Here is a 12,027-nt window from a genome sequence, read left to right as displayed (position 1 = left end):
TATACAAAAAAAAACACACAAATTATAAATACCTTTTTTGTAAGTGATCACAATCCCTCCGTTAGCTGCATAAGAGCTGGGGGAGGAGACGCAGCAGCACACTGAGCTTCCTAGTGAATGGCTGTGCAGCATAGCTAGAGAACTGACCACAACATGCTCTTCTGCTTAGTGTGGTCAGTTTTTAATAGGAAAGCAAGGGGATTTCACATAAAAGGAAGCAATACAAAGAACAGGAGACTCTCTCATACAAGTACATGGTACAGCAGGCACATAATCAGGAATATGAAATGTTGGGGTAGTAAACACTAAGTGGAAAATATCGGTCCACACAACAGTGTAAGAAAAGGTATCCTAGGTTAAAGTTGTCATGGCTGAGATACATTAAAATATTTACATTTTTCATGGATCTTTCAGATCAGGAGTCATTACTCCAGGAGAGCGTTCCCCCCTCCCAACAGAGAAGGTTGATTAAGTTATACTACCCATTGGAGAGCTAAAGTCAAGAGACAAAGCTTATGTTAAAACCGAGTAAACATGAAAATAGTGCTATCTTACACGAAACCAGCTGACAAATGGTCAAATTTGTGCTTTCAGATCCAAGTTACAAAGCCTTTAATTAAAGGAAAAGCTTGGGCAAATAACCCCATTGTTTCAAAGGGTGAAATCGCCTCCATAGTAAGAGCCCCCTTGTTGACTCAGCTTTCCTCAGACAATGACTAAGATACAAGGTTAATGTTACATCAGAATGATAAACAGGCACAAATCTCTGAACAGTCAATAATAAATATGTGTCTAAATTGTCTGAAAGGAGAAATTGTTTGGAGACTGATTTAAATCTTCATTAAGCCTGTCCAACGTTTATTTCAAATGCTCTAGGACAGTGGTTCTCAACCTGGGGGTCGGGACCCCCTCGGGGGTCAAATGATGATTTGCCAGGGGTCACCAAATCCTTGGCTGTTTCTGAAGTCTGCACCGCTCTCCCAGCCTTTTTGTGGCCATCCAGCAGGGCTGTCCCTGGAGCCTGCAGCCACCCGCCGTCTGGAGGAGACCCTATCTCCTGATTTCGGCATAGGTGTCACTGCTACGAGACACCACAAAGTCGGAGACACAGTGAGTAACACTACCTGTGATTATAGTTGCCATTAAAGTCCCCACTACAGTTCTCAGATCAGCAGATGACCTTGATGAAGAGCACCTAAGTTGGCTGATCAGAACTCCCCGCCAACATTGCAACTAATCCCATCCCCCCCCCCCACCACCACCACCAAGGAGTAAGAGAAGGAATAAAAATATAGAATACATGGAAGGGAGAGGAAAAGAGGGGGAGGAACAAAGAAGAAGGGAGAGAAAGAATAAGAGAAAGAACAAGAAAGATGCCTAGAAAGAGGGATGGGGGGGAAAAAACAAGAAATTAGGATAGAGAGAGATAAAAGGGAAAGAAAGGAAAACAAAGAGAAAGAGTGGTACATCCTAAAATGTACCGTAAGGGGTTTTAATACTGTATGAATGGAAGGGACTCAGGGAGCACTAAATGTCCGTAGATTAGGGGCGCAAATTACTTGTCTTGCCTTGGGTGCTGACAACCAATGCTATGAAAATTATTTTACGGTTGGGGGTCTCCACAACTTGGGAAATTTTATTAAGGGGTCACGGCACTAGAGAGGTTGAGAACCACTGCTCTAGGAGAACATTTAAAACTTGTATACATGTTGTATTGTAACTATATGTGATCATAAGTAACTCAAATGCTATATTAGACTCCAGGTCACAAATACAACCATAATTTTAATATCCACTGACCCCATGAGTAATTACCATAAGGTAGAAATATAATATTTTGATATAGAATAAATTAAGAACTGTGTAAAGATATCCATCATTGTTATAAAGACATAAATTGTGACCACATCTACATAAAAATACTCATATAGCATGTGTTGTCCCGAAACAAATAGGTATTCAAAGAATATGCAAGAGTTATACATTTACCCATAAAGACAATCATTTTGTGTGATATTGATTGATTGGAATTATACTGAGTGTATTGTATATTGAACCAGTTGCCGGAGTCCCTGAGTAATATAGACATATATTCATTAGCCCCAATATATAGGTAGATGCCCATCATGAAAGAGAACATATTTTCTTTCAAAAAATAGTTTAGAATACATTTTCTGTCCTCAGACACACCTAGTGGCTGAAGATGATATTACCTAAGCTCACCAGGTAAATCATTAGAGTTCTCCAACCAATGGAGAATAAGCTAAACCTTCTTGGCTGAGCTTATGATAATTTTATGAGCTTATTGTCCCAGATGGTATAAAGGATGTGAGGGCCATAGAGAGGGATCACAGACCCACACGCCGGATACACCCCCTAGACCAGTGATGGCGAACCTTGGCACCCCAGATGTTTTGGAACTACATTTCCCATGATGCTCAACTACACTGCAGAGTGCATGAGCATCATGGGAAATGTAGTTCCAAAATATCTGGGGTGCCAAGGTTCGCCATCACTGCCCTAGACGATCAAGAAGTCTGCTGATATTCGACCATTCCCCATCTTGCTGGACCTTGTGACTGAAACTACTCAAAGTACTTAGAATTTGTCAGATATCTTCCCCTTTTAAACTGTTGGTAAGATACAGACAGACAAATATTAATCTTCTTCTCTCAAAATTGTGGGGATTGTATTTTACAGTTTATGTGTTAACATTATCATGTGCAGTCTGTAGGGTAGTTTTATAATTATTCATTTGCCCATATTGATTGACTAGGCTGGGTGTATTGAAGCAGTGTTTGGGGGAATCCAGACAAACTTATTTTACATCAATTTAATTTACTGTGGTCCCAGGGAAAATATTTATCGCCCCATTCAAATTTAGCAGCTCTGTTGGATTAATATTTCTTTCAAATTGGCAATATCTATCTGTTGACTCCGTGAGACATACTTCGGATTCCTTCCGGCCGGAGAAATTCAGAGGACTGTTTCCACAAGCGACAAGGGACATTGTGTTCTTGAACGCAAAGCGCATTTACTGCACATATTTTTCTAACAGAAGAATTTGGGCTCCCCTGAGTTATTTGTAAAATATTAAGAAATATCGTCTTATTGCCGTGCTGATGTTTTGATAATGTGTGTGTGAAATATTAATCACCAGAAATACTAGTTATGTACGAAATTGTATAACTATACTTGTTAATAAATTCAAATTATTTACCTATTAATTTTATTGGGATATATTTATACATTGGTAAGAAATCCCCATACATTAACAAACTCAGGAAAGTATTGTGGTATGTACTGATTATCTGAACAAAGTTCACAAAATTTACCGTAAGGTTGGAGGCACTGAAAAACAAAACACCGAGATCTTGATGAAGATTCCATACCACACTCACAACAAAGCCAAAGTAAACAACTGAGTTAAAAAAAGTTTTCATGACCTTAGAGACTGTCTTCTCTGTCATGATTTTTCTATCAGCATTTATTTTCCTATGAGTATACACTGAGCCAAGTACGCACAGCTCAGTGCACAAACCCAGCATGGATTCTGTGATTTTACAAAGTAACGCCCTTGTGCGGTAAATTAAGTCACCTGAGCCTGAGCATTCAAGATGGTTGAAGACTTTGAACCCAAAAATAGACCGTGCGAAGATTGAAGCATCGGTAATGAAGTGCAGTGCAGACATTGTAGCGCTAGAGAGGGTCACTTTGGTAGGTAAATAAGCAGTAATGGGCATGCACTTTATTGCAAAACATCTCCTGGAGCCAAAATGTTTTAATGTCTTCTAAAAATGTTATAAGTTCACCTATAAAATTAGAGGGTGTTCTCTCAAATATGAACAAAAAAAAATGGAGTGTAAGGCGCCTTTCAAACGGACGGCTATTCTGCCGCAGTTAAAAGCATGTTTTTTTTCCTGTGAAATTGGAGACTCCAGGCACTGCGATCAGCTGCATTTGCACAGTGCGATTAGCTGCGGTTGTGTTTAGCTGCGGTTTGCCATTTCGATGGCAACCCGACAGGGTACCGACTCGCACTGTTTGGTATGAATCTTGAGGGGGAACTCCACGCCAAATTTTAAATAAAAAAACGTAAGCATAACCCTGGGAGTACCACTGGGTTATGCTTACTGATTATATGATGAAGATGCAGTAATTGTGGTTATACATTTTGTCTATATTTTCTTTGTTGTATTTTTGTTTTTCTTTGTGATTTTTGTGATCTGTATGTTTCAAAATTTGATTTACTAGGAGAGGAGATTGTCAGTGAACTACAGTAGAGGTAAACGGTCATATACTATATTCCTCAATCTTCTATCCCACAAACATGTTCAAAGGAAAAGAATTCTACACATTGATGGGACAATATAGAGAACATGGGCAAAGGGAAGCAAGAAGAACAGAAATGAACTCCCTCTTCCTTCAACTCAAAAGTTTAGTGGAAAGTAAGGTGTCCCTCTTTTGGCAAGTCGAAAACCTTGAGCACTATATCCAGGAGGATATTAATCCTCTTGGATTAAGGGTTCAAATTTTTCCTACATTGGACAATTTAGATACTACATTTAAAAAACGATGGGAGAATAATCTTCAACAATGCACAAAAACAATGATGCGCTTGCTAACTGAGGAATACCGGAAAAGAATTACTGTTCTTGAAAAAGAGATTGAAGGAATATATACTAAATTAGAATCATTTAAAGATGTCTCCACATATGGAGAACAGGAAGAACATATCAAAAATCATATTGATACAATGGTTAAGGAATTAATCACTACTAAAGAACAGAAATTTTGGAGGGACAAAATAGCATTTAATGAAGGAAAGTCATACCGTTGGCAACAACGGAACCCACAGGGGCGCCAGCAGAGGAAAAACAACTCTAAACCCCGTATAAAAAGTCACAACAATATTAGGGGTTCAAATTCATCTTTTAATTCTCTCTCCTCTGCATGTTCACAGACCTCTGGAAAGACCTCTAGGAAACAGAAATGGCGCTCACCACAAAAAGGATCGAATAACAAGAGACACATAACTGAGGCTACGCCACCAACACAACCTCCCTCTATGGTGATTTGTACTGAGCACGTGAGTAGGACAGGCAATGCACGTGGTGGCCCTCTTGGGCAGGGTTACCCACCTGCTGATCCTCCCCTGGCTTCTACCAGGGATGGACCCGCAGATGGATACTGACAGCCAGCAATGGATTCTATGGGAGGTGTAGCTTTAAACATTATTAATTTATCGGATTACAAGTTGTCTGGTGACGAAATGAATTTATTAAGCAAAGGGCTTACTTTTTTTGTCCATCTTCCAACATTGATATCTTTGAAACTATCAAAGATTTACATCTATTCGCACGGAAACTGTTACTTAGGAGCCTCTATGCAAAACCAAAACAAGTTCACAAACCCTCTAATAAAGAAAACCAAGAGGACTTGGTCTCCCTACTGGAAGACCAGGAACAAAAGGATCTTAATCGACAGTATAGATATTGAATCATTGCTAGCTATGTATACCACCCCAACTACAGGGGGTATCCAAGGTAAATTTACATTGAAGAAAAAATCCAATAAACTTCCATCTTTAAATTCAAACTCCAATTTAAAAGCATTTATAGCAATGACATCCAGGAAGATAAAACATTTAAAAACCATGGATCAATCACCAGACAACTTGTCCCACACGGAAAGAGAGGCACTCATATCACTAGGCAACCAACATCAGTTAACAATTAAACCCTCTGATAAAGGGGGGAATATTGTGATCATGAATAATTCCCAATATGTATAAATGTGCAATAAGATACTATCTAATAAAGAATGGTACCAGCCGATCTCTAGATTAACAATTGAAGAGTTTGACAAGGAATTTTTCACATTGGTGGATCAGGCATATTTAGATGGTACCATTACTCAACAAACGTGGGAGTTTATTCGCACCAGCCATTCAAAAATTCCGACTTGCTACAGCCTCCCGAAGATCCACAAAGACCTTAATAATCCCCCTGGTAGACCTATTGTCTCTGGCAGGGGGAGCATTACGGAAAACTTCAGTAAATATAGAGACGAACAATTACGCCCATTAGTCACTAGTTTGCCCTCCTACATCAGGGACACCTCTCAGTTGTTAAAGAATTTAGAAAATGTATGGATTCCACCCAACTCGATCCTGGTGACAGTGGATGTGGAGGCACTATACTGCTCCATCCCACACCAAAAGGGAGTTGAAACTGTGGGACGTTTCATTTCACAATCAGATAAAGACGACAAACCTCTACATGTGTTCATCTTGCGAGCGCTACATTTCATCCTGTTGCATAAAGCCTTTGCATTTAACGGCTCCCATTTCCTCCAGATACAGGGGGTGGCGATGGGTACTTGTTGTGCCCCATCTTATGCCAACCTGTATCTGGGGGAATGGGAGAACACTTTCCTATCTCCAGAGGCCCCATACACAGATCAGATACTAGTATGGTATAGGTTTATAGATGACATCTTTTTTATATGGAATGGGTCACTAGACGATCTCAATGATTGTATGTTAATCATGGGAAAGAATTATTTCAATTTAAAATTCACCATGACATGTGACCCCCAAAGAATTACATTCCTTGATGTCACTATCTATAAGGGCCCAGATGGCCAATTAGCTAGTACACTAGAAAAGAAACAGCTGGCAATACCATCTTGCACGCTACCAGCTTTCATCCGGCACCATTGATTAACTCTATCCCCTATACGCAATATCTCCGCATGTGGAGAAACTGCTCCGATGAAAACATGTTCCTCGTGGAAGCAAAAAAACTCCAGGGGAGATTGCTCCAACGTGGATACTCTTCCACTTGTTTGAAGAAAGCCTTTAGAGGAGCGAGAGAAAAAAAACAGACAAAATTTACTTCTGGATAACCCAAAAAAAGCACCCAATACTCCTCAAGATGCACCTATTAGGATCATTATGACGTTCAATAAACACAAAGCTTTGAAAAAAATTTTGCGCAAACACTGGCACATTCTTCGGATCGATCCTATACTCAGTTTGTTCCTGAGGACCCCCTTGTTACGTTTAGACGTACAAGATCCCTCAGGGATAGACTGGTTACCAGCGAATATACAGGTGAATTTAGAGGGGATCCATGCAAACGTCTGGGAATCTTCACATGTGGGGGCTGTCCTAGATGTCAATTTATGAACACAGAAAAGAATGTCATTCTACCAAATGGACAGAAATACAAACCATCCCATTTTGCAAATTGTTGCACCTTTGGGGTCGTCTATTTGCTAACATGCCCATGTGGGTGCTTTTATGTGGGTAAAACAAAACTAGAACTCCACACACGGATGGGTAGACACATAACAAGCATGCGCACGTGCAATCCTGATCTACCCCTGGGCCGACATGCCCGAGATGTACATAACCAAAAATTAAATTTCTGGTACTGGACCGGGTACACCCCAACAATAGAGGGGGTGACTGGGACAAGATCCTACTACAAAAGGAGACCAGGTGGATAGTGGCCCTACAAGCCACATCACCACCCGGCTTGAACGAGTGCATTAACTACCGACCGTTCCTGGAGGGATTTACATCGGGAGTATGGGAAGGTCAGGGATAATTTACTATCCATCCCCCCTCCCCTCCTTTTCTGTTGCCATCTCCCATACTTCCAGGTTTGGTTCCTCACACAATATGGGGGATGGACAATGTTGAGGTGAGCAAGAAACTAGCGGTAACTCAGAGTCTTACGAACACATACATACTAGTGCCCACACACATTCGTAGCTGCATATTGGCAGGGTCTATGAGTTAGACTTCTTTTGGTGTCATGGCTTACTGAGTATATACGAGCCAGATATAGGACACCATTAGCAAAAATAATAGATATTGACATATACTACTCATTTTTGTATACTGTAGAACGCCACTAGATCTACCTCCTGTGGGAAAATATCAAGTCTAGTGATGGATCCAGATAAATAAGTCTAGTTGTAAGTACTCAATAATCTCCACTAGATGGCATCTAACCACATGTACGTTCTCTCGTGGCATAATCTTACTTGCATCTGCATTTCCTTGAATTTAAGTCACATAGGTCCCTTTTTATTTTTTTATTTCACCATCATTATCTTTATTTTGATTCAGTTCAGGTATTTTGTTTTAACGGGTTCTGTTTTCCTCTTTCTTTCCTTAAGCAGCTGTATACTTTGGATTTTTCGTTCTTTAGCTTGCTGCCCTGTGTTTATTTCACACACTGTGTGTCCCAGCATGGCCTCCGTCCTTTTCCTTACACACCCCATTGACGCTGCGGCTATCTTCCGACAGCATCAAGGGGAGTGACGTTAGGTACGCACTGGCGGCGTCCTCCCCTTTCACACACAATAGGGAATGACGTAGGCACGCACCAGCGGTGATTTTTCTCGTACATCTATCACCACTGGGTGCGGCTGTACGCATGAGCCGGCGTCTGCTCCCGGGTTATATAAACGGGAAGCCAGACATTTTTCTCTAGGCACGCACCAGCGGTGATTTTTCTCATACATCTATCACCACTGGGTGCGGCTGTACGCATGCGCCGGCGTCTGCTCCCGGGTTATATAAACGGGAAGCCAGACATTTTTCTCTAGGCATTTATCCAGTGACCACACACCACATGTCAGATCGCTATATCCGTAGGTAGGTTCTGCACACTTGAAGTATCTGTGTTGTTTTCTCCACCCTACCATCCTCTTATTCCTCATGGGACTGAATATGTTTTACCTTCATACATATAGGTTTCATCAGTGGTGGAACGTTTGGACATGCCAAACACCGGGTGATGTTGACCACGCCCCCTAAAACGGGACAATCCCAGCATGCCCAGGGACTGTGACAGCATAAGGGGGCGGGGTCACCGCCTATATAAGTCAGAGCGGAGCGCTCAGAGAGCATTCCAGCTGGAGAGAGCGTTGTGTCAACATCGGAAGAAGAGAAGAGGGAAGAGGGAAGAGGGAAGAAGGCAGCAGACCTGGCTCCTCCGCTGGCAAAAGAGCAGAAGATAGCGGAGGAGCCCGGCAGAAGACCCAGAGAGCGCGGAGAAGAACCGGAGAGACCCCCAAAGCCGGAAGAAGACCCCCAAAGCCGGAAGAAGACCCCCAAAGCCGGAAGAAGACCCCCGGAGCTGTCTAATAAATTACTTTAAAAACCTGTGTAGTGTTTTTTTTGTTGACACTTTTTCCCTAGGTAAATGGGTAGGGGTACCGTGTACCCCATACTCATTCACATAGGGTGGGAGGCCGGGGTCTGGGGGCTCCGGCATTAAAGAGGGTTCCCGGATTCCGATAAGCCCCCCGCCCGCAGACCCCGACAACCAACGGCCAGGGTTGTCAGGAAGAGGCCCTTGTCCTCATCAACATGGGGACAAAGTACTTTGGGGTGGGGGGGCACAGGGCGCCCCCTCCTCCAAAGCACCCACCCCCCCATGTTGAGGGCATGCGGCCTGGTACGGCTCAGAAGGGGGGGCGCTTGCCTGTCCCCACCCCCTTTCCTGACCGACCGGGCTGCATGCTCGGATAAGGGTTTGGTATGGATTTTGGGGAGGACCCCACGCCATTTTTTCTGCACAGGGGGGTTCCTCTTAAAATCCATACCAGACCTAAGGGCCTGGTATGCCCATGGGAGGGTAACCCACTCCGGTTTTTTATTTAAAATTTGGCGTGGAGTTCCTCCTCAAGATTCATACCAAACAGTGCTGGGCATTGGCGGGGATCCGAGTCGGATCCCCGTGCTTGGCACTCATCGGAAAAGGAAAAATCATTTTTCCTTTCCCGATGAGTAGCTCGGCGCTGTTATCCGCAGCTGACACAGAGCACTGCGATTACCTGCAGTTATGTACAGATAGCTGCTCTAAATCGCTCCTGGACGCAGTCAATTCTATTTTTTCTATCCGCACGGAACCACATGTATCTAATTCGCAGCTAATTGCAGTGTGTGAATGGGGCCATAGGAAAGCATTGTGTGCTTTTAGCTGCGGTAGAAAATTAGAAAATTCGCAGCTAAAAGCACCATTCTATCCGTCCGTGTGAAAGGGGCCTAAAGCCGGGTACACACTAACAGTTTTGTTTTTTCATGGAATCCTGCAGGTTGCACAAAAAAAAAAAAAAAACTGACGGCTCCGGTCAGAAACACTGTTCTAACCATGAAAGGTTAGTCCAGCGATCTCCCCCGCTAAGCTGTTGTGTTCTGACAGAGGGATGCCCCCGTCCCCTACTAGAAATCTCCGATCAGCGCTGCCATTGGCTGAGAAAGCTGATTAGGAGTGGCTGGTTTTCCAGGATGCACGGCTGACATGCACACGGGGCAGAATGTCGGCCATTTTTGGTGAACCAAAAATGTCTCCAGACATTCTGCCCGTGTGTATGAGGCTTAAAGCTGGTTTCCACTGACATCCGCCTCCCCATGAAGTACAATGGGTGACCCGATTGGGTCTCCCTGAAAAACGGACAGGTGGACCCGTTCGGTCCGATCGTGTGAAAGGGGCCTTACAGCTCTACACCCCTTATGGACCAGAGCATTTTTACATTTCTGCTACAAACCAATTTAATCTGCAAGAACTTTTCCATTATTTAACCGCTACACATCCGCGCTATGGCCGAATGACTGCCACAGCGTGGACCTGAATTCCCAGGAGGCCGTCATATGATGGCCTCCCCTGTGCACGCTCCCTGCGCGCGCCCTGCAGGGAGCGCGCTGTGATCACAGAGTCACTGAGACTCGGCTGATCACCGATCCAAGTAAGGGGCCGGTCACGGCCGCTTACCATGTGATCAGCTGTCAGCCAATGACAGCTGATCACATGATGTAAACAAAAGATCGGTAATCACTTTTTTTTCTACTCACGCTGACAGCGTGAGTAGAAAAAAAAGCCGATCACCGGCTCAGATGTAAGGGACATCGGTCCCCAAGTGGAAGAGGCACATCTGCCTCATCAGTGCCACCAAATAGTGCCACCTAACAGTGCCCACAAGTGCCACCTAACAGTGTCCACAAGTGCCACCTATCAATGCCCACCTGTAGTGCCAATCAGTGCCACCTGGCAGTGCTGCCCATCACTGCCACCCATCAGTGCCCATCACTGCCGCCTCATCAGCGTACATCAATGAAGGAGAAAAATTACCCGTTTTAAATTTTTTATAACAAAATATAAAAAAATACAAATTTTTTTTTTAAATTCTGTTTTTTACATTTTTTTAACAAAAAGTAAAAACTGCAGAGGTGATCAAATACCACCAAAAGAAAGCTCTATTTGTGGTGAAAAAATGATAAAAATTTCATTTGGGTACAGTGTTGTATGACTTGCGCAATTGTCATTCAAAGTGCATCAGCGCTGAAAGCTGAAAATTGGTCTGGATAGGAGGGGGGTTTAAGTGCCCTGTAAGCAAGTGGTTAAGATAACAAAATACTACAAAAAAAAAAAAAAAAAAAAGAACACTGTTTCTAACATAATCAGTGCAAGTTAAAAAAAAAAAAAAAAAAAAAAAAAAAAAAAAAAAGAGGAGAGAGAGTTTAAAGGTAGATGAAAAGTATATCATTTGTCGTGTTCAAATCAAATAAAAAAAATATTCTAGTATAAAGCATTGCAAAGTTATATACAAAGGAAATAAAAGCTGTTATTTCAATGTTGCTCTATTTTATGTAAACACTAGAAAAATTACCGAACAAAATTCATATAAAGAAAATTTAAATATCAATGTTCAGAAAAATAGAAATAAACAAAAGGAAAAATAATTAGGAAATCAATATGTATGAGAAAAAGGTAGTTACTAAGGATTTATTAGGGTAAAAGATAGTTTAATAATTTTTTTTTGGGGAACAATTTTTTTTTTTTGGTCATGCACCTAATGGACATTAAATGCAGATCAAGGCTCATCCCTTTGAACAGTAGATACAAAAGAAAACAAGGTTACTTGTATCTCTATCTCCAGTCTGAGCTCTGTTGAGAAACACTGAGTCAGTCTGTTTTATTATAGCAGCTTATACAGATTCTGCGT

The 12,027-nt window shown here is 42.3% G+C and overlaps 1 protein-coding gene across 2 annotated transcripts in view; it reads right to left on the bottom strand.

Moving 5' to 3' along the window:
• KDM4C (lysine demethylase 4C) overlaps positions 1-12,027 on the bottom strand; it is an 852,000-nt gene that overhangs the window by 671,733 nt on the left and 168,240 nt on the right. The gene's annotated exons all lie outside the window — the stretch shown is intronic.

This window comes from Aquarana catesbeiana, linkage group LG01 (assembly GCF_042186555.1).
Source record: "Aquarana catesbeiana isolate 2022-GZ linkage group LG01, ASM4218655v1, whole genome shotgun sequence".
NCBI classification, from domain to species: Eukaryota; Metazoa; Chordata; class Amphibia; order Anura; family Ranidae; genus Aquarana; species Aquarana catesbeiana.
This window is presented reverse-complemented; position numbering and strand designations above follow the sequence as displayed.